Source organism: Macaca mulatta, chromosome 13 (assembly GCF_049350105.2).
Source record: "Macaca mulatta isolate MMU2019108-1 chromosome 13, T2T-MMU8v2.0, whole genome shotgun sequence".
Lineage (NCBI taxonomy): Eukaryota > Metazoa > Chordata > Mammalia > Primates > Cercopithecidae > Macaca > Macaca mulatta.
In genome coordinates, this window is record NC_133418.1 from 15,005,624 (window position 1) to 15,027,560 (window position 21,937).

General features: G+C 39.1%; 1 long non-coding RNA gene across 1 annotated transcript in view; it reads left to right on the top strand.

The window, feature by feature from the left end:
- The window catches only part of LOC144333987 (uncharacterized), a 31,388-nt gene extending 18,517 nt beyond the window's left edge, over positions 1–12,871 (top strand). The window contains exon 4 of the long non-coding RNA XR_013403134.1: positions 10,569–12,871. This is a non-coding gene — a long non-coding RNA (uncharacterized LOC144333987). The remainder of the gene's footprint in view (positions 1–10,568) is intronic.
- Positions 12,872–21,937: the final 9,066 nt, after the last annotated feature.

Genomic DNA, 21,937 nt, shown 5'->3' on the forward strand with positions numbered 1-21,937 from the left:
GAGGTTCAGTGAGTTAGAAAGTTCAGAACTTTCTTTCCTGGTGGGGCCAGAGGGAGAGCAGCTGCGTGTGGGGGCCAGAGGGAGAGCACTGGGCCATGTCCGGTTAATTGGCTAATATTAAATGTTACAACCACACTGCATTTCTGACATTCTGGGCTGTGTGTGGAAGAGTGCTGCAGAGAGGTACTCAGGGGAAAGTATGGCCATTTTGAGAAAGACTTGTGGTTGACAGTCCTATCCTAAGGCAATGTATTTAATGGCTCTGTTATGAGGCTGATTAGAAAGACACCTTCCACAAAATTCTCAGACCTGTGCCTTCACAACCCCAAAACTTCCTATCAGGAGTTATGATTTCCCCAGAGCCATGGAATATTGGTAAAATCAATTTTCCCTCCACCAGCAAGTGGATACTCCCTATTTACGTGACTACTCTGTTATCCAGATTTATTCAAGTACCAAGGTGCTAATATTCCTGAATTGGTACAAATATTGAATTAAAAGAATCAATCAAATGTTATTCATTGAGAAACTTAAGGTAGAACAAGCAATATAGACAGCTTTCAAGGTCTCTATGGTATTAAACGCTTCACATGCATATTTCATACAGGATAATGATCACAGGAGCTTGTATTTGGTGAGAAGGGAACATTTTTCTAAGGCGCTTTCCCAAGGCAACTTAGCTAAAGGTGCTTAATCATGTGTGGAATAAAAATAAGGTGTTTGTACAAGACGATCTATAATGGCTAAGATGTCCTGTGCACCCATGGAACCTTTGACTACAGCCTGATTCTGTATTAGATTCCTTTAATAACTACCATCAAACTTTATTTTACATACATGTCTTTAAATAAATTTCTTCTACTAGATGGCCTTGTAGAAGGCCGTGTGTTTGGAATCCCCCGGTAGGCTACCATTTTTGCAGTGTGGTAGAGATAGTGACTCTTGTAGGATTTCTCTTCCTTCTTGTGACAGGAAGAAGAAACATTAATGACAGTCATCACATTCTCCCAGACCTTCACGTGGAAGGTGAGCTAATTACATTTATTCACACACACATACACATACTCTTCTCTTTCCTCATCTCTTTTTGCTTTTCTTCAGTGTTAGATGCCTGAGGCACTCAGACGGACTTTTCTTGTTTACTAAGAGGTTGGTATTTCAGTTCTCCCTTCTCCTTATAAAAATTATCCTCTCTTGTAGCATTTGAGGCTGGATACAAATGATCATTTCATCTCTCGAAGTTAGAGTTGGGATCTATAATTTCTCTTAAGCAACCAGTTTGAGTCATGGGAAGTAAATCTCATTCCTGAAGATCTGAATTTCACCTACCGACATACATTGAGTGCCTCATACCCAATCCACATTGCTAAGCACCGTAGGAGCACAGAGGAATGCAGGAGAAGGTCCCTGGGCTCAGGGAGCGTGAAAAATATGCACACACACATCAAATTAAAATACAAACCAGTCGGTACAGAGGAACACAGAGCTGAAGAGAGGGTAAGGGCTTTGTGAGTGTGCAGAAAGGAGACAGTTCCACTAGCTGTGGTGCTCAGGGTAAGTTTAATGGTAAAATAGACACTTATAGGAGACCTGGCAGTGGATAAGGTTTGGATGGATGAGAGGAAAGACAGCAGGAATTTCAGGTATGTGAGGAATTACATAACCATTCTACAAATGACTCATCGTGTAAGTCTTTTTCCAGTAGAGACAATTTCTTCTAAATGTAATGTCCCTTTCATCCTGAATTCTTCTAGAGCATTTAAAACCTGATTTGATTTATGCATAGTCTTCTGGAGCTCACTGATAACATAAAGCCAGGTAAGAACTCACATTTATTAGATATGCTACCACTACACTTATCTTTGACCTCTACGGTTTTAATTTCTAGAGTCATCAACAAGATTGGCTACTAAGTGGATTCTAATAATTTTACCAAGGGTACAGCAGTTCTATTGCTTGCCCTTCAAACCCAGCTTAGATGCAGCCTTCTCTTATCAGGGTGCTGTCCTCCAACTTCTCAAAGCACCCTGTGATTTTGTGCATCATGCATTTTCTCTTAGGTTCCCCTGAGGACAATGACTGGAACTTCTTCATCTTCTCTGCATCGCCCCGTACCTTGCCCATGGTAAACACTTAGTATTGTTTACTGTGTCAGGCCCTGAACTTTATGCTTTCTATGCCTTATCTCATTTAATTCATCAGCAATTCTGTGTTATTATTATTGTTACTCACCTTTTACAGATGAGGAAACTGAGGCATGGAGAAGTTAAGTGACTAGCTGGAGATCACACAGCTGCTACGTGTCAGAAGAAAGACTTGAACCCAGATACCTAGCCCTGGAGTCTGTGCTGTTAAACATTGTATTACCTACTCAGCCATTCCTTCAAGTAGACAGACTCTTGCTCTGTCACCCAGGCTGGAATGCAGGGGTGCAATCGTGGCTCACTGCAGTCTTGACCTCTTTGGCTCAATTGATCCTCCCACCTCAGTCTCTCTGGTAACTGGGAGTACAGGCATGTGCTACCATGCCTGGCTAATTGTGTGTGTGTGTGTGTGTGTGTGTGTATTTTATGTAGAGATGGGGTTCCATCTCTGGGATTCCAGGATGGTCTCAAACCTGCCTTGGCTTTCCAAAGTGCTGGCATTAAAGGCATCTGAGCCTTTATGCCATCTGGCTGAGCCATCATGCTCAGCCTTCCTTAGGTCTTTGGAATTATTTAACCACAGTGTGAGTTGCTCCAGAACTAGTAGCTGAAAATCCCAAACCTGCCCCTTTCAGTTGAGCATAATCTGTATCTTTGGAGACCCTTTTGTTAGCTTGCTGTCTTCTGTCCTGTGTGTCCATCCCACATTTACCTCTGTACCTGAGATGAGGCTCTGTTTATTCTCTGGACTCAGAATCCATACTGAGCTCCCATTTAGCAATTTTGAATTTGATGTTCTCAGGGCTTTGCAGGTGTTTACTCATTGCTACTAAAATTCTCATCATTATCATTAGTTTTTCTTAAGTAACCACCTCATTAAGTTCCTTTGAGAAATTTTACACCTCTGTTCTCTAATCATCTGGAAAAACACTTTATTGCTTAAAAGTCAGCAGATATGAACATGTAACCATTGAGTATATGATAATCATAAATTAAAAATTTATCTTAGATTTTGCAGAAATAAGTGGAATATATTTAGGCCATTTAAAACTATGCCGGTAAAGTATTTGCTGAGTTTTACTTTATTTTGGATTCTATGTTTTTGTTCTTAATTTTTTGTTTCTGTCTTCATTCATTTTCCTTGTGCCGGATTGAGCCAAATGATTGAATACAGTCACCCTAAGGGCACAGCCTACTTACTACTTTGACTGGGGTAGACTGTTCTTCCAGGACAGTGCTCGCTTAAGCAGCTGTCTTACATAGAACTGGCATAAGCCTGGGCAAGGTGGACTTCTGCCTATAGGAAGCGCTTGGCAGGCCTTTGGCAGGGTTTCCCAGCTTCCCAGAAGAGGTCAGGAGAATTGTTTCAGGAGTTCCCTATCTTGGACCCAAATTCCCACAATTCTCACCCCTCCTGTGGAGTAGACTACAATTCCTGGTATTAACACCTACTGTTTCTCTCCTATCAGAGCTGAAAATGATAGTGTTGATCTCACTGGGTCGTCATGGTTCATCAGATAAGGAAAGAACACAAAGATTCGATGTAGTGAATCTCTCTGGACAGTGAATAAATAATATTGCATTCAAAAGACAGAATTCAATACAAATAGTCATTTTATCTCTGCAATGATTTATTCAACAAGAACATTTTTAAAAATCCAAGAAATAGCAAACCCAGTAGAATGAGTGCTGTAAGATTTATGGCAAAAGACAACCAAGTATGCTCCAAAGTTTCCATCAGCTCCTTCTCCTCATTTCCCTCCCTTTCTCCCTAACCTCTGTAGGAAGGCCTTCTCCCTCCTTCCTTTTCCTCCTGTTGCTTTTCTTCTTTCTTTCTCTCTCTCTCTCCATTTTTTTTGTTTGTTTCTATTGACAGAAATAAATGGAGGGAAAGAAGAGGAGCGGATCAAAGAGATGGGATAAGATTTGAAGAAGATCAATCTTTTGATCTCTAAGTAGGAAGAAATCAGGACAGAAGGAAGAGACACTAAAAGAAAAGAGCAAATGGGTACTTTGCTGAGTGCCACTAGATGTTTCAATGTTGTTAGAAGAGTTTGCATAAAGGTTGCTTAAAAAACATTTTATTAAGTAGAAGACTTTTCTCCCCAGAATGTAAGACAAACAGAAACAATCAGAGAAGGATTATGGCATCAGAGGATAGCAGAGTCTTTTTTTCCTTGGAGAAAGAGGGGACCAGATACCAACCTGGCCTCCTTAGCCATCGCCTAGGGCCTGACCAGCTGCTCAGTCTGTTCTACTTGTTCTAGTAGCAGAATTTTGGCGATTCCCTCATACTTGCCCTTTGAAATCTAGGTTTCCCAACCCAGCTGCCATCTGGCATTCTCCCTGCTGTGTAGTCTCTCTAAACATGGGTCAGGCTAAGCCAGGCAAATGCTTCTCTGCAAAGAACAAACCATCTCTCCCTTCCCTTGGAAAGAGCACTGAACCTGGAAATGGATATGGGCAAGTGCCACAGAGAGCCAGCTTACTATAGAAAGATTCAGATTTGCACAATGGACAAAGAGCTCCTCTTAGTCTTCGGTTCTTCTTATATATTTTAGATGCAATTGGATTTGTATACACACTCATATATACACATGCAAACACATGTTAGTCTGTAGCTTGTCAAGAAACGTTTTGGGGCTGGGTGCAGTCGTTCATGCCCGTAATCCCAGCACTTTGGGAGGCCAAGTGGGAGGACTGCTTGAGCCCAGGAATTCAAGATCAGCCTGGGCAATATAGGGAGACCTCATCTCTACAAAAAATGGAAAAATTAGCTGAGTGTGGTGGCGTGCACCTGTAGTCCCACCTACTTTGGAGGCCGCGGTGGGAAAATCATTTGAGCCTGGGAGGTGGGAGTTGCAATGAGCTAAGATCATGCCACTGCACTGCAGCCTGGGTAACAGAGTGACACTCTTTCTCTTAAAAAGAAAAAAAAAAAAAAAAAAGAAACCTAATGCTTAGAGTAAAGAACATCTAAGGAAAAATGATTATGTTTAAATTTGAATTTGTCAGAGCTGTGTAGTTCCTATCTGCTTCTCTTTTCTTTCTCTTTTTTTTCCAATCTGGCCATCACTAATTTATAAAAATATATAATTATTGGAAACTATCATTGTAATTCAAATAATACCTACCATAGTGCCCAGCATGGTCACATGGTCTCTGCCTTGGGGAACTTTCAACCGGGCAATAAGCATGCACATAATTAAGCAACAAGTCCTATGGTATCCAAAGGAGATGAAGACTCTTTACCCTATTTGCTAATTTATGAATCAACTTAGTCTTCCTCTTGTGACCTTCCATTTTGGAAGATTTTCTTAAACTCAGTGGATAGGCTCAATAGTGTCTCTAAGTTATGTTTTTACCTGTTTGTTTGTATGTGAAATTTAATTCTAGTTTGCCCAATTTAGAATAATTTACCTAAAATGTCACATGCTAGATTCTACGCTGCATGACATGCTTGGTGCCAGTCACAGAGTCTGGGGACTCCATAGACGACCCAGGGATCTCAACACAATGTGCTGAATGACGGCTCTGCCCCAGGTGATGTGCTAAGCGCTGCTACAGGGATACAGTCCCATCTTCAAGGAGCTTAGAATGTTCTAGAAAAGACAGATTCAAATGCCACAAATGTGCACAAGGTAGGAAGAAATTATTTCCGACTAGAGAGAATAAGCAAGGCTTTATGGAAGAGACATGATTTGGGTAGGCTGAAAGATCACTGAATGGTGAGGAGGTAGTGAGTAAGATATAGAAGTGAGAAAGTTTCAGGGAGAGACAGAGAACCGAAAGAAATCCGTAGAGGGAGTGTAAGGGACACTGCTGTGAGTGTTTAGATAAGCTTCAATTGTTGTCAGATCGTGTTGATCTGAGTGTAAAGTTGGGCAATATTTGTATATTTTCCCAGTTTAATCTGCAGTTCTCTTGCAAGAAAGGTATTTAGAAGAGTCTATTTCCAGAAACCTCTTTGGAGATGCAAGCCTGGCAGCTGGCATGATAATGAACCCATTTCAGTGGAATAAATCCCATTACTATTAATATTAAGCAGCCACAGAATGATTCATGAAGCTCTTTTCAAAATTCAAAACAGTGCTTAATCAAAAGGAGGGGGAGGAGAAAGAATAAATAGAAATTATGTCAGGAGTTGATTACTGTTGGCGTTCTTCAAGAGTCAGTTCCACTGTTTCTCAGGCTGACTGCAGCGGAGGTAGAGGCATTGATTTATTTTACTAAATAAAACTGTCCATTTGGACTGATAGAGAAAAATTTAACAAAACGCCCTAAATGTCCAGAGAGTTAATTGATTTTTAAGCAGGTCACACGGTTTGTAAGTTCTGTGTTCAGGACCTTTGATATGTTTCCAGCTTATGAATTTTCTTTTTGCCTCTGTCTCTCTCTTTCTGTTTCTTGATGCTCACCTCTTTCTGCTTTTTGCTTCTCAACAAATAAATACCGCTATTTTCTCTTGTTACAAGAGAAGCTTTTCAGGTAAGCTCTTGATTACTCAGGTAAGACTGAAAATAAATTTTAAATCTAAGATTGCATCATTACAGAGGGTCTCATCAGACAAAACTGATAAAACAAATTTACAATTGAGAGAAAGAAAGAAAGTTACTATTTTAGGCAAGAAGGACACTAGAATGGAAGCTTGTGAGCGGCTGTATTACTCTATTGCCAGGGCAGGAAATGAGGGTAAGTTGTCGTTCCTGCCTGTTATTTTTTCCAACACTCTTTTGACTGTGTTCCCTGTAAGAGTTTCTATAAAGCCAAAAGTACACCTTTTAAAGGAGCTGCACGAGATTTAAAGAATCCTATGGGGTACCGGAGATCCATCTGCGTAGATTTTTTTTTCTTTCAATTCCTTGTCCATTTTCTCAGTTCTTCATCACAAAAGAATAAAGGAACTATTTTGACAAAGGCAAAGCCCTCTGCACAGAGGAAGGAATTAAGGGGTCAAGAGATACCTAAGGAGTGGGTGTGGGGAGGAGTCTGGGGTGCTACACATTTGCTAATACAGTTGTGGTTGTGTTGCTTTTAGACCAACTCACCGCTTCAAATCAGCACTAATTAGGTGAACAACCATAATCTATATGTTCTTCCCTTTCATCAAGGGACACCTGTTGGTCCACAAATCTTTGGAGATTCTGGGTTGTGGTATACATAATGTGGTCATTTAGGTAGCGGGGCCTGGGGGGTGAGGCAAATTCCCTTAGGATCAAGTATTTCAGGGAAGGCAATGATTAAGTCAAGCCAATACATTCCTAACAAATGCAGAAAGAGTAATCTGCATATGCATTAAAAACCCAACGGGATACTGGTTCAGTAGAGATAGCTAAATCATGTGAACTTATATAAGAGTAGATTATCAGCAAAAGAATACATATATTCCAGTGGAATGGTGATCAGACTCAAAGTTTTGGACAGCATGTCTTCAGGGAAAGGCTTACCCTGATCTTTATCAATACAGGACTAAAAGAACACAACCTCTTCCAAACTTGCATACAAACTGATGGCAATAACCAAAAACAGCTATTTTAATAATCACATTAGGACAATAATAATATCTGATGACAGTTTATTGTGCACAACATAATTTTATGTGCACTAATTTATTTAATCACCCCAACAACTCAATGAGGTGGTTTGATTGATATACTCATTTTACTCATGAGAAACCTGAAGATCATGAAGGTTTAGTTACTGGCCCAGGTACAGGTACAGGTGCTGAATTCAAACTACAGCAAAATATGTTTGTCTCCAAACTCTACACTTGTACCCACTATACTGAACTGTATTCAAAATACCAAGATTGTAGGAACATCAAAAGATTACATCCCAAAGAACACTTAAACAGAAAAAAGTATGTCTCTGAAGTAAAATTAATTCCTACCCTTCCAAACTGAGCAGCTTCTTAATAAATAATTTTGTCTGAGCTAATTCTCTTTGATTGTTAAGAATTTGGTGAGCAGGCTGGGCGGAGAGTGGGGGTTTCTGTGTAGATGCAGCCTGGGCTCTGCCACTCCTAGATCTATGATGTGGGGTCGTGTTTATCCTCTTTCTGACTTCTCCATACAATGAAGCAGATTTATCTTGGATGATGTGTGTCTTTGAAGAAATGTGTGATAAACACCAAGCAAGTAGCACTTAATAAATGAAAGCTACTGACATTATTGCTACTGAATAATTTCAGAGCTATGTATAAAGAGGAGATCATGCTGAGAAGGCTTACAAAAGTTATTAAGGTATTAAGGTAGGGTCTCCACAGGAGCAAAGGATTTGGATGGAACTGTTAGGAAACATTTTTTTTTTTTTTTAGATGGAACCTCACTCTGTTACCCAGGCTGGAGTGCAGTGACACAATCTTGGCTCACTGCAGTCTCTGCCTCTCGGGTTCAAGCAATTCTCCTACCTCAGTCTCCTTAGTAGCTGGGATTAGAGGTCCATGCCACCACGCCCAGCTAATTTTTGTGTTTTCAGTAGAGGTTTCACCATGTTGGCCAAGCTGGCCTCGAACTCCTGACCTCGTGATCTGCCCATCTCGACCTCCCAAAGTGCTGGGATTACAGGCGTGAGCCACCATGCCTGGCCAGGAAAACATCTTAATATTTACCTGCCTGGTGCTGCATGTTCAGCTGTCCTCCAGCAGCTGAGTGATGAACTGAGATTTTCCACATTTTACCTGGGGCATAGACAAAGCCCCTATTTTTCTCCATTTCTTCTTATGAGAATAAAAATAATTCTTCCCATGAACTACACAAAAATGATAGGAGGGTTTGCATTTTAAAGTGAGTTGACCTTCTACCTACAAATAAGCCCCAAATTTATAACTTATAGACCAGGCGCTTTTGATGAATTTTAAAGGAGTAATTTATTCCTAAAATTCCCTTCTGTCCAAAATTCTTTATGTCTCATTCTTAAATATTTAACTGTAAGAGTCCTGATTTGTGAGAGGGATTGCCATTATTTCTGTGGTGGGGAATTGAGAATAAGGATACAAGATCCATGAATGTTAAATCTATAATCCATGGAGTACTCTTGCGTGAGGGGTGTACTAAGAGATACTTTTTTTTTGTTTAACTCCCTTAGGCTTTTCCCTTCCTCATTTCCATGCCTGTCTTCCCACCATTACCCAGCCTCATTGCTGCCTTGCACACCCTTGCCGGCTGGAGAAAGAATTTCTTGTATATAGTGTTTACGTGGGTTTTTCCTTATAGAAGTATAGCAGGTAATCAAAGTTGTCATTTCTACTTTCTAACTAATAATGCAGATACAGAAGAATTTTAATTTTCCAGCTTGGCACATCTTTTCAATCGGTAGAACTTGCAAAGTGAGGTGGAGTGGTAGAGAGAGAGAGAGAAGAGCAGAAGCCAGATGGCATCTGTGCAGTAGAGGAAGTGTCTAGGGAGCCTCTCTTTATGTCATTGGTCACCACCAGAAATCTGTGGTAGGATCAAGTCAGAAAAAAATTAGATGAAAATTTCATGTCTCCCAGGAATGAAAATAATGACTTGTCTTCCCTCACAAACCCGGGCACTTCTTTCTTGAGTGTAATTACATGAGAAGTACAAAGAACATTACATGACTTAGAGAAATGCCTCCACGCAAGAACATTTATTTGATGCCTCATTAGAAAGGAAACTAGTGCCTTGACAGAATCTGCTTTGCTTTTAAGATAAGTTAATAACCAGCATCAAGCCTGCCATCCAGAAGAGGGCTGACCCACCCAAAGCACCCGGACCGTCACCCCATCCAGGCATCCGGGGTTGGGAGGATCATGACACAACCCTTCTCAGGCATTCTCAGCCTAGGCATCTGCTTAGGAGCGCTTGCCTCACTTTATCATGAAGATTACCATGAGGAATCTGGTACTCCACAAACGTGACTCTCCTTGACAGTTCTGTCTTTTGAAATGTCATAACTACAAACTGTGGGGAGGGAACAAAAGCTGTTTCCATCAGTTGCGTGGGTTGGGTGATGGCATCTTTGATGCTTAGAAGTATGTGATTAATTTCTTCTTCAACAGAAGAAGGGACCTCCAGGCTAATTGCATTATTGTTATTTATTCTGAGCTTCCTCCCTTTACAGCTCTCACTCCACAGTGCTGTCATACAGTTATTTTCTTATATACACAACACTGTGAATAATGATTTACACTTCCTTTTGCTGCTGCTGTCAGACCAGCAGTGAGGAACCTTCTTGCTTAAGTCTGCTGGGATACAACTTTTTAAGTTTTGCTAAGTATCCTTCCAGGTTGGCAAGCAATATGGATGAGGTGGCAAGCCCAGTTTATCTGATGAGAATTTTTTATGATTGTGCCGACAACATACTATGCAAACCATATGCAATTTTCAAAAGGTATGTTAAAGTTGAAGTCAGTTTACGTGTGTATTTGGAAGGTTCTAACTGTCATATGTTTTGCTGCAGCATAAAGGCAAACCACCCCCGAGACGCAAAGCTGGCTCCTCAAGTGGAAGACTGGCTATGTTGCTTCTACTTGATCTGAGCTCACCATCATTGAGATGGAAGATACCGCTTCCCTCAGGGAGGAGAACATTGTGTGCCATGTGGCGTTGGAGAAATTCATGTGGACGCTGCGTGACTATTTGCTGGAGATTTTGTAGAGGAGATGTTAGCACTCTGAATGGTTAGACTTTCAATATTTCTTATTTGATTTCTCCAAAATACTCAGAATGACTGAGGAGACTAAATATTTATCCTTAAGGTGATAAAGGAAGGTAGTACGAAATTACCCTCCGCAAACACACAATGTCTTTAAAGTTGTAAAAGCCATGCGTAATTTACAACTTAAACCAAAATATATTTGTGTTTATCTTAATATGTTCTGTTCAGATTATTTTAGTGCAAGGACTAGAAATTAGTTGAACAAGTTAAGTGAAAAAGACGAGCTTATGTTAAGTGAATCCATCTCATAGAATCCAAGAACAGTGAAGGCAGGGGAGCTGCACTTTGTGGGGTGTTGGAGAGCTGTTGGGAGTGAGGGGGTTCTTCCCATTTCTCAGGGTTGCTTGTGTTTCCTCTCAGCTTCTCTCTGCGGATTTGCTCACTTAACATTTATATGTGGTTCAAAACAGAACCCTTCACTTTTGGGTCTATTCAGTCCTTTAGTTCCAGCCTTCAAGATCAAATATCTCCAGCCTCTTAGCTCAAAATTGGAATGGTTATGTTCATTGGACCAGGTGGCTCTCCCTAGAGCAAATTATCTAAGGCTGGAAAGGCAGCGTATACAGTTGGTGTTCCAGGACTAAGGGTAGGACAGGTCAAACTACAAGGGGGGGGGGTTCTAAATACAAAGCAAATAATCTATATGTAAATGTGATGTTCCAAGTTACTTTCCATCCTGAGAAGTCAAAAACAACAGAAAAGTATTTCACTTTCTCCTGTACCTTAGTGGATAGCATGGAACTAGACAAGGTCTAACTTAAAGCTAAATTCTAGACTGTATGAGCTCTCCCAGAGCCAGAATAATGTAATTCTCTCACAAAAGGAAAAAAAAAATAGTAATTTTATTTTGAAAGGTGGAATAATCTTTATCAGACCAGACCTCATGTATTTTAGCTATGTGCTCTTAGAATACAAATAAAAAATGTAAAGAAAAGTAGTTTTTGAAGTCACCCTCCAGTTTAGTATGAAATGGAATGACATCTTCAAACTTGGGTGATGTTTACATCTTAAAACAAAAAACACTGTTATTGTGATGAAATATGTTACATAAAATTTACCATTTTAACTATGTTTAAGTATACAATTCAATGGCATTCAGAATCTATTGTAAATGTGCTGATTTGCTGGTGTATAGAAATACAATTGATTTTTGTATTTGATCTTATACTCTGCAAATTTAATGAGCTCCTTTATAGTCTTTTTTTCTTAAATTATTTTGGAATTCTCCACATTAGGATCATGTCACCTGTGAATAGGTAGTTTTATTTTATCCTTCCCCATTTGGATGTCTTCAATTTCTTTTCTGGCCTAGTTTTAACAGAAATAATATCATTTTAAATATGTCATGTAAATATATCAGTTATTTAAATATATTATTCCCTTTCCTCTAAATATATAATTCTGCTTTTTAAATATATCTTTCCACTTCCTTCTAGTCTCCATTATTTCTGAAGATGAATATACTGTTAAGATTGTTGAGAATGCCTTGTATATAACAAGTCATTTCTCTTTTTTGCTTTCAACATTTGTCTTTGTCTTTGGCTTTTGATAGCTTGATTGCATGTTTTGATGTGTATCTCTTCGAGTTTATCCTACTTGAAGTTCATTGAACTTCCCGGATGCATAGATTTATGTAATTCATCACACTGGGGCAGTTTTTAAACATTATTTTTCAAATACATTTTTATCCATTTCTCTTTCTCTTCTCTTTCTGGGATTCCCACAAGGCATATATTGGTCTATTTGAACATAGTCCACAGATACCTTAGGCTTTGTTTTTCTTCATTCTCTTTCCTCTCTGCTTTTCAGACTCAATAATTTCAGTTGTCCTACCTTCAAGTTCACTGATTTCTTCTTTTTCATGCCCAAATAAACTGTTAATTCCCTCCAGTAAATTTCTCATTTCAGTTATTATATATTTTAGTTTAATAACTTTTTAAAAAATATTTTCTCTTTATTGACATCCTCACCTTGTTCAAACATTGTTTTCCTTATTTTCTATAGCTCTTTGTCCAATGTACCCCTCAGCTCCTTGAGCACATTAAGACAGGTCTTTTAACGTTATTGTTGGCCAGGCATGGTGGCTCATACCCGTAATCCCAGCACTTTGGGAGGCTGATCACTTGAGGTCAAGAGTTTGAGACCAGCCTGGACAACATGGCGAAACCCTATCTCTACCAAAAATACAAAAACTAGCCAGGTGTGGTGGTGCATACCTGTAGTCCCAGGAGGACTCAGGAGGTTGAGGCAGGAGAATTGCTTGAACCCAAAAGATGAAAGTTGCAGTGAGCCAAGATCTCGCCACTGCACTCCAGCCTGGGCAACAGAGTGAGACTCCAGCTCAAACAATGAATAAATAAAATAAAGTCATTGTCTAGTAACTCCAATGGTTAGGCTTCCTCAGGGATAGTTTCTGCAAACTTATTTTGTTTTTCCAATAGGCCATATGTTCTTGTTTCTTTGTATGCCTTATGATTTTTCCTTGAAAACTGAACATTTGACTATGATAATATAGAAACTCTGGAAATCAAGTTTTCCCTATTTTCCAGGGTTTACTCATTTATGACTGTTAAAGGTTTAATTTGTTTAGTGACCTTTTCAAAATGCTTCTGGAAGGACTGTATTTCTCGCTTGTGGTTACTAAAGTCTCTGTTCCTTGAGTAACCCAGCTAATATTATATATATGTGTATATATATAAATATGTTATATATTATATAATATATATTATATATACACACGTATGTATACACACATATATAAAAATGTGTGTGTGTGTGTGTGTGTGTGTGTGTGTAGTGTCTGGCTAATAATTTGACAGTGATTTTCTTGAATGCCAAGTGTTTAAAGAAAAAAACACATCTTGCCATCTTTGCAGATTAGCTATGTGTCCAATTATCTCTTCAATGGTTAGACTTGTCTTGCACTGAACTTAAAGTTCAGTCAAAGATTAAGATCTTCTGAGGTCTTTCTAGAGAATGCATCTTGCTTTGGGCATGTATGTGACTTTCTACATTCCCCTGTATAATACAGGGCTGCCTTTTAATTCCTAATTTACTAAAGAAACTCTCTCCAGCTTTTCTTCTGAGGCCTTAAGCAGTCTATCACATGTTTCTTTTTCCCTTCTTTTTTTGTTTTTTTCTTTTTCTTTTTTTTTTTGACAGCTTCTCACTCTGTCGCCCAGGCTGGAGTGCAGTGGTGCATGGCTCACTCTAGCCTCAACCCCTGGGCTCAGGTGATCCTCTCACCTCAGCCTCCTCAGTAGCTGGGACTACAAGTGTGCACCACCACACCTGGCTATTTTTTTTTTTTTTTTTTTTTTTTGGGTAGAGATGAAAGAGGTTTCACTGTGTTGTCTAGGCTGGTCTTGAACTCCTGGGCTCAAGTGATCCTCTTACTTTGGCTTCTCAAAGTGCTGGAATTACAGGTGTGAGCCATGGGGCCTCGCTTTGTACATTTCAACTATATCTTACCATAGCTCACTATGAGTGGTTGGTTAGCCTAGCAGAGACTGCCATCTTTAACACTGTTACAGATTTGACTAGTGCATCGGGTAAGAAAAAGAAAAACGGCTGCAAAGCTTTTCTATCATTTTCATGTCTCCGTTTCCTGATTCAGCATTCTCTCGTTTGCTACAGCGTTTTGAGAGTGTTCTGACAATGTTGATTTTGAAAGTTTCTGTTTTTTAAAAATGTTTCTGGGAGTGGGGCGGAACTTGAAGTTGCCACTCTACCAATTTGTTGATGTCATTCCAGTATGGCTTATTTTATTTTTAATTATTTTATTTTATTGAGACGGAGTTTCACTCTTGTTGCCCAGGCTGGAGTGCAATGGCGCAATCTCAGCTCACCGCCACCTCAGCTGCCAGGGTTCAAGCGATTCTCCTGCCCCAGCCTCTTAAGTAGCTGGGATTACAGCATGCGCCACCACACCTGGCTAATTTTTTGTATTTTCAGTAGAGACAGGGTTTCTCCACGTTGGTCAGGCTGGTCTCAAACTCCCCACCTCAGGTGATCCGCCCGCCTCGGCCTGCCAAAGTGTTGGAATTACAGGCGTGAGCCACTGTGCCAGGCCTTTCATTTTTTCTTTTCTTTTCTTTTTTTTTTTTTTTTTAACATATTTACTTTACTTTTAAAGCAGGAGTTGACAAACTATAGGCTGTGTACCACATGAGGCCTGCTGTCTGCTTTAATAAAGTTTTATGGGAATAATCATGGTCATTTATTTATGTGTTATCTATAGCTTCTTTCTTGCTATAACAGTGAAGTCAAGTTGTTTTAACAAAGACCCTGTGGACTGCAAAGTCAAATATTCACTATCTAGACCTTTACAGAAAAAGTTTGAGGACCACTATTTTGAAGTAAAAGTTACTCTGGTAGACCCATTATTGTTTACTTAAATTGTTTTCTATGTAATGTGACTTAAATATGTATAAACAAGTAAACTGTGTGTGCTTATAGCATTCACAAATGTTTGAAACAAAAACAAATTTTAAAATGAAACAAAACACCTTAAAAACTTAATGCCGTTAAAATGAACTAACTTAATTTAATTTGAGGTTCCTTTTATAAGATAAAATTGGTGATGCTGGCTTAAAGTAGAGAAATTTTTCAACTTCATTTAGTTCTTATGGACTGGATTTTATTTTTGACTCTGAAAATGATTCCTTTGAATTTTATTTATTACCATTTTTATTTTTATATTTTTTAACAATGAGAGCACTAAATATCATTGCAAAGTTACTTCACTTTGAAAGCACAGTCATTCAAATTGTGCATTTTTCTTAGTTTGGGTCCTCAGTAGCATGCTTTGAGAATAAGCTTCCCATGAAAGTGATATATTTGAGAATTTTTCTCGGGAGGAACTAAGGAAAGAATGGTAGAAGCAAGATGGGGAAAAGAAAGAATCCAAGCAAATGCTTGATTTTATTAGAAGTTCTAGACTTAGCCTGATCCTACCGGGAGCTCTGAAATGTAAGGTACACCTCAGGCTTTGTCTAGAGTTAAAGCCAGAAAGCTGGGCTTTCATTCTTGTGGAATCACTCTGACATTGCCTAAGGATGCCTAGGACATATACACTCCAAGGAATTTGTGGTTCCCTGCAGCTGTAGACAAAGTGGTTTCAGTAGCCAAACAACAGTTCCATTAAAACAGTTACAAGTGCCATTTCTTAATGAAAAGAGTACACAGAAGCCAGAGCAAGGGGTGCACAGAAACATTGAGAGGAGTCTCAGGGAACCCGAGGAGAACACTGTGTCTGCTTCATGCTCTTAAATAGAATGCTAGAAAATAAAGCACATAATAAGAAACTATTTATTATATGTTTGACACTTTATTATTGCTTTTTTGATTGTAAGTAAATATGAACAGAACAATATGTTGGCCCACACTGTGAATATAATACTGATTGCTGTGGTGAACGTTTTCATTAGTTTGGGATATCTATACTGCAATAAACTGTGGGAGGACCGAATTCTCTCACCGTATTTTTCTATTCAAATGGCTGCACAATTTTCATTTGTACAGGGCAGTGGTATGCCATTTGGCTCCCACTTTGAGGAGATGCATTATTTGCATATTAAGTCCTCTGTCCTTTTCTCATTATCTCTCAGCTAGTAAAGTAATGTATTTTTCTGACATGTTATGGGCTTTGTGTGGTGTCAAATCAACATTTCAAATCAAAATGTTGATTTAATAAATAATTTATAAAATTAGGTCTTACTGTAAAAAGTGGTTTTCAATTGTGAATTAGCTCCCTCGTTTCTGTCACCTTTATATCAAGTAAAATAAGTTCATAAATTCCATGGCAAATGAAGAATGATTATATCATTCTGAGGTTATAATATGATGATTCCAGGACGGACAGACGTGTTCTGCAACATGGTAAAAATTAAACTCTATCACTCTACATGATCATTTGACCCAAACACATTCATAAAAACAAACCAAACAGAAACATTGGGACTAAAATTGGATGACAATGCGTTTTCTAAAGTATTATCAGAAAATAAATTTGCTTAATTAAAAACTGTTATTGCAAACTTGTGGACTCCTGACAATATGTTGGCAGGTCCCACAGGCTCTGAGGACATGACAGGAAATACCAGTGACTTTAGACTTGCATGTGTGTGACTTCGTACTGGTTTTTAAATTGCCCCATGTATACTTGATCTCCCAATTAGATTGTGATTATTGAGAGTGGAACTTTATCTTCTATTTCTTTAGAATCTCCCTAAGTCACGTGGAGTATAATTTTATATCGCACACGCTTAGTGAGTCATGTAATGTCATAGCTAGGAGGAATTCATATAGAAGCCTAAAGACTTCACGTGCCATTTAAAATCAAGGCTTGGAGCTGGAGACTATACAGATGTGTCATCAGAAGACCTGGGCTAATCAATGATCAACCACTTATTAGCTGTATAAAAATGCACAAGTTCAACTCTCTCATCTGTAAAATAGGAATAATAAAATTAATACGTAAGGAGCCTTTAGTTTCAGTTCCAAAACACGAAGAACTTGGAAATGATCAACTCCTGTCCTTTCAATCAGAATAAGCTGGAAAAACTGAAATCAACAGAGAAATACATAAACAGGACAAACTGCCACCTTGCAATCTGGAATGGCAGGTGCATTCAGAAAGACACAGTATCCAAGATTTTCTTACCTGGGGCATAAGTCATTGGGCTACATAAATCAGTAAGAAAACACTTAATTTTGACAAATAGTTGAAGGTCAAGCATAGACTAGTGTGAGCATGAGAAACTCCTAAGGACTACAGACATAGGGGAGCCATACACATTTCCTGGAGGAACTCCACCAGGTTCTCATGGTGAGGGTTTGAGCAAGATCCCCTTGTGGCCCTCAAAGAAGAAGGAATGACAAGCCACCATGAAACATTTCTAGAAGGTTCACCCAACAAGGGCACTGACTCTAGGGGAAGGGATTCATCCCAGAGTGATTCTCAAACTTCATCTCAGCTGGGCAAAGAAATTCCACCCACTGCAGTCAGTCTTACCAAAGGGGTAAAGCGGAACACAGTCAATAAGGGAAATGGTTTTCAAAAAATTTGTTAGAAAGGTTGTATCCAAAAAACGAGGAATGAGCTATACCCCTGGAAGAGGAACAGAAACACATGTGAAGGACACAGCTCTAAGACACAGCATTCTTATAGTCAGATAAGACTCCTCACACCTCACCTTCATACCTCCCCCACACCCTGCCTCTGCCCTGACAAGCCTCCAGTATGAGAAGAGTGGTTTACAGCCAGAAGAACTGCAAGACACAGATTCCCTGAGAGAAGCGGGAGAACAGGAAGCTGCAAGGCCAAAAGGGGAGACAAAAATAAGATCACTTGACGACTTTGAAGTGTCTAGTATCTGTAGTTTCAACAAACTTTAAACACAGGTCAACTTCTACCAGCTTAACCAATCCTCACATAAAAAGCCTATTTATCTCAATTCTTATGACCTGATACAAAATGTCTGTAGTTCAACAACAACAAAAAAATTACAAGGCATATCAAAGGCATGAAAAAACAGTCTGAAGGGACAAAGAAAGTATTAGAACAAGACTCAGATATGACACATGTATCAGTCATGGTTCTTCAGAAAACAGAACCAACAGGACGAGAAACTGTCACTACACACATATTAGGATGGTTAAAATCCTGAACTGGAAACACCAGTTGCTGGTGATGACGCAGGGCATTAGGAGTTCTTGTTCATTGCTGATGGGAATGGAAAATGGCACAGTCACTTTAGGAGGTAATTTGAAAGTTTCTTATGTAGCCCAACTTTATCTTACCATACAATCCTGTAATTCAACTTCTAGGTATCTACCCAACTGATATGAAAAACTATGTTTTTCATGTTCATAACAGCTTTATTCATAATCACCCCAAACTAGAAGCAACTAAGATGCTTGCTATGGTTTGAATGTGTCTCCTCCAACATTCAAGTGTTGCCAATGTGATAGTGTATTAGTCTGTTCTCACACTGCTATAAAGAACTACCTGAGACTGGGTAATTTATGAAGAAAAGAGGTTGAATTCACTCACAGTTCTGCAGGCTGTACAGGGAGCCTGGCTGGGAGGCCTCAGGAAACTCACAATTATGGCAGAAGGCGAAGGGGAAGAAAGCACATCTTCACATGTAGGAACAGGAGGAAGAGAGAGTGAAGCGGAAAGCGCTACACACTTTTAAACAACTAGCTCTCGTGAGAACTCACTCACTATCACAAGAATAGCAAGGCAGAAATCTGCCCCATGATCCATTCACCTCCTACCCGGTCCCTCCCCCAATGTTGGGGATTACAATTCAACATGAGATTTGAGTGGGGACACAGAGCCAAACTATATCAAATAGTATTAAGTATTAACTATATCAAATAGTATTAAGAGGAAGATCTAAGAGGGCTCCTCCCTCATGAACGAGGTGAAGGCACTTATAAAAGAGGCTCCAGGTAGCATTTGGCTCTCTTGCCCGCCTGCTTTCTTCCATGTGAAGACACAGTCTTCCCTTCCTCCAGAGGACACATGTTGGGAGTAGAGAGCAGTCCTCATCACATATCAGAACCTGCTGATGCTTTGATCTTGGACTTCCCGGCTTCTAGAACTGTGAGAAATTGCTTTTCTTTATAAATTACCCATTCTCAGGTGTTTTGTCCTGGCAGCACAAACAGAGTAAGACAGACTCTTTCAATAGGTGAATGAGCAAAAATCCTATAGTATATCTGCACATTGGAATATTATCCAGCAGTATAAAAGGAGTTACCTTTCAGGCTTGTAAAGATGTGGATGAGTCACAAATGAATTCTGCGAAATGAAAGGATCTATCTTGAAAAGTTTACATAGTGTATGATTCTCTTTATGTAACTTTTTTTTAAAGGCAGGACTGTAAAGTTGGAGAACAGAGAAGTGGTTGCCAGGGGTTTGAGGAGGTGGGGAGGTTGAATAGACGAACTACAGAGGATATTTTTAGGGCAGTGAAACTATTCTGTATGACACTGTAGTGGTGGATACACACTATGCATTTGTCAAGATTCATAGAACTTTGCAGCAAAAAGAGTAAACCTTAATGCATGCAAAAAATTCCAGACTGGAATGCAGACTGTGATAAAAGAGTCTAATTGTATTATAAATGTATGTTATGTTCTCACTGAAAAAGGTAGAGTAAAAGGGGCTGCCCTACATAATTTTGGAATTGAAAGGAGACAGTAAGACTAACAATTAAAGGACTTACACATGACCGCTGCACTCTAGGTGATAAAGTTGTTTCCCACGGAGGTATAGGCTCGCAATTCTGAAACCACTACTCAAGTATGCCGAAATTGAGTAAGTAAGTAAATGGATGAAAGAAAGTGAAAGCCAGATTTCTCACCATTGAAGAAGGAAGTTACAGATAAACAGAAAGTAGGGCCAGAATGAAGCATATACTGCTGAACTATATAGTTGGAGACATTAATATGAATTCATGTTTACCTTAACATACATATAAATAAAAACACATTGCAATAATTATAGACACGTATATGTACATGATTTAGTATACACATGTCTATTTCCACGTACTAAGGAGGTCTAGAAGCAATGCCACTGCAGTAGCAACAAGTGCACCTAGCATCCAGATATTGGTTTTCATAATCATTCTGTGATGAAAGGAACTGGATCTCCTTGGAAAAATGGCTGATTCTAACATTGAGCAGGAATACGCAAGATGAATCTGAAGCCTTTTGCAGTACCAGAAAATAAAGAAGTGCACACACACATATGCACACACATGCACAAACACAATGACATAAATATTTCAAAAGAACACTGAAGTCAACTGAAGGAATTCTCAATGGCCAAACCTGGAACAATTTGAGCAACAAAATAAACAAAGCAATATTGCATTATAACCTAAGTATAAGATAAATATTCATAAACCTGTATTGTTATTAATAAATGATTAAATAAATAAATGGGGGAAATATACAAATCTCCCATACAGAATTTCAAATAATGTAATAATGACTTTTTTTAAAGGATACAGTAATCGAGGTAACAGAGAAATAACTTTACAGTGGACAAACGTGACACACTCTGCCTTTTGATCAAGCTTTGTATCCTTAGTGATAAGTCACATTGACATGATGTGACAAAGATGTAAATTTACCTCTGTGATCTTCCTCTCAAAGACACATCTCCAGTCTGGTCATGAGAAAAATATTATATGCTTCCAGATTGAAAGACAGTCTACAAAACACCTGATCACTCCTCCTAAAAACTGTCAAGGTCATCAGAAACAAGGAATGTCTGAGAAACTGTCACAGCCAAGGTTTAGCTAAGGAGACATGATGACTAAATGTAATGTGATGTGGTATCCTGGATGAGGTCGTGGGATGGAAAAAGGACTTGGAGAAAACTAGGAAAATCTGAATGTTACTGACTTTAGTTAATAATGTTGTCTCGGCCGGGCGCGGTGGCTCAAGCTCGTAATCCCAGCACTTTGGGAGGCCGAGATGGGCAGATCACTAGGTCAGGAGATCGAGACCATCCTGGCTAACCCGGTGAAACCCCGTCTCTACTAAAAAATACAAAAAATACTAGCCGGGTGAGGTGGCGGGCGCCTGTAGTCCCAGCTACTCGGGAGGCTGAGGCAGGAGAATGGCGTGAATCCGGGAGGCGGAGTTTGCAGTGAGCCGAGATCTGGCCACTGCACTCCAGCCTGGGCGACAGAGTGAGACTCCGTCTCAAAAAAAAAAAAAAAAAAAAAAAAATGTTGTCTCAATATTGGTTCATTATCTGTGACAAATGCACCACAGTAATGTAAAATGTTAACTAGTGAGGACACTAGATGTGGGGTCTATAGAAATTCTCTGTATTAGCCTTGCAATTTTCTGTAAATTTGAAACTATTCTAAATTTAAAAGTTTATTTAAAAAGTAAATAATCAACTCAAGGGGTTGTCAAAAATTTTAAACATACACACATACACACACACACACACATATGTATATACATTAAATCATACATATTTGTAAATAACAAATATTAGTTACAATTGAGATTTTGAGACAAGGTCAATATAGAACACCCCTTTCTTAATTTCTTGAGTTCAGAATTAATTGAAA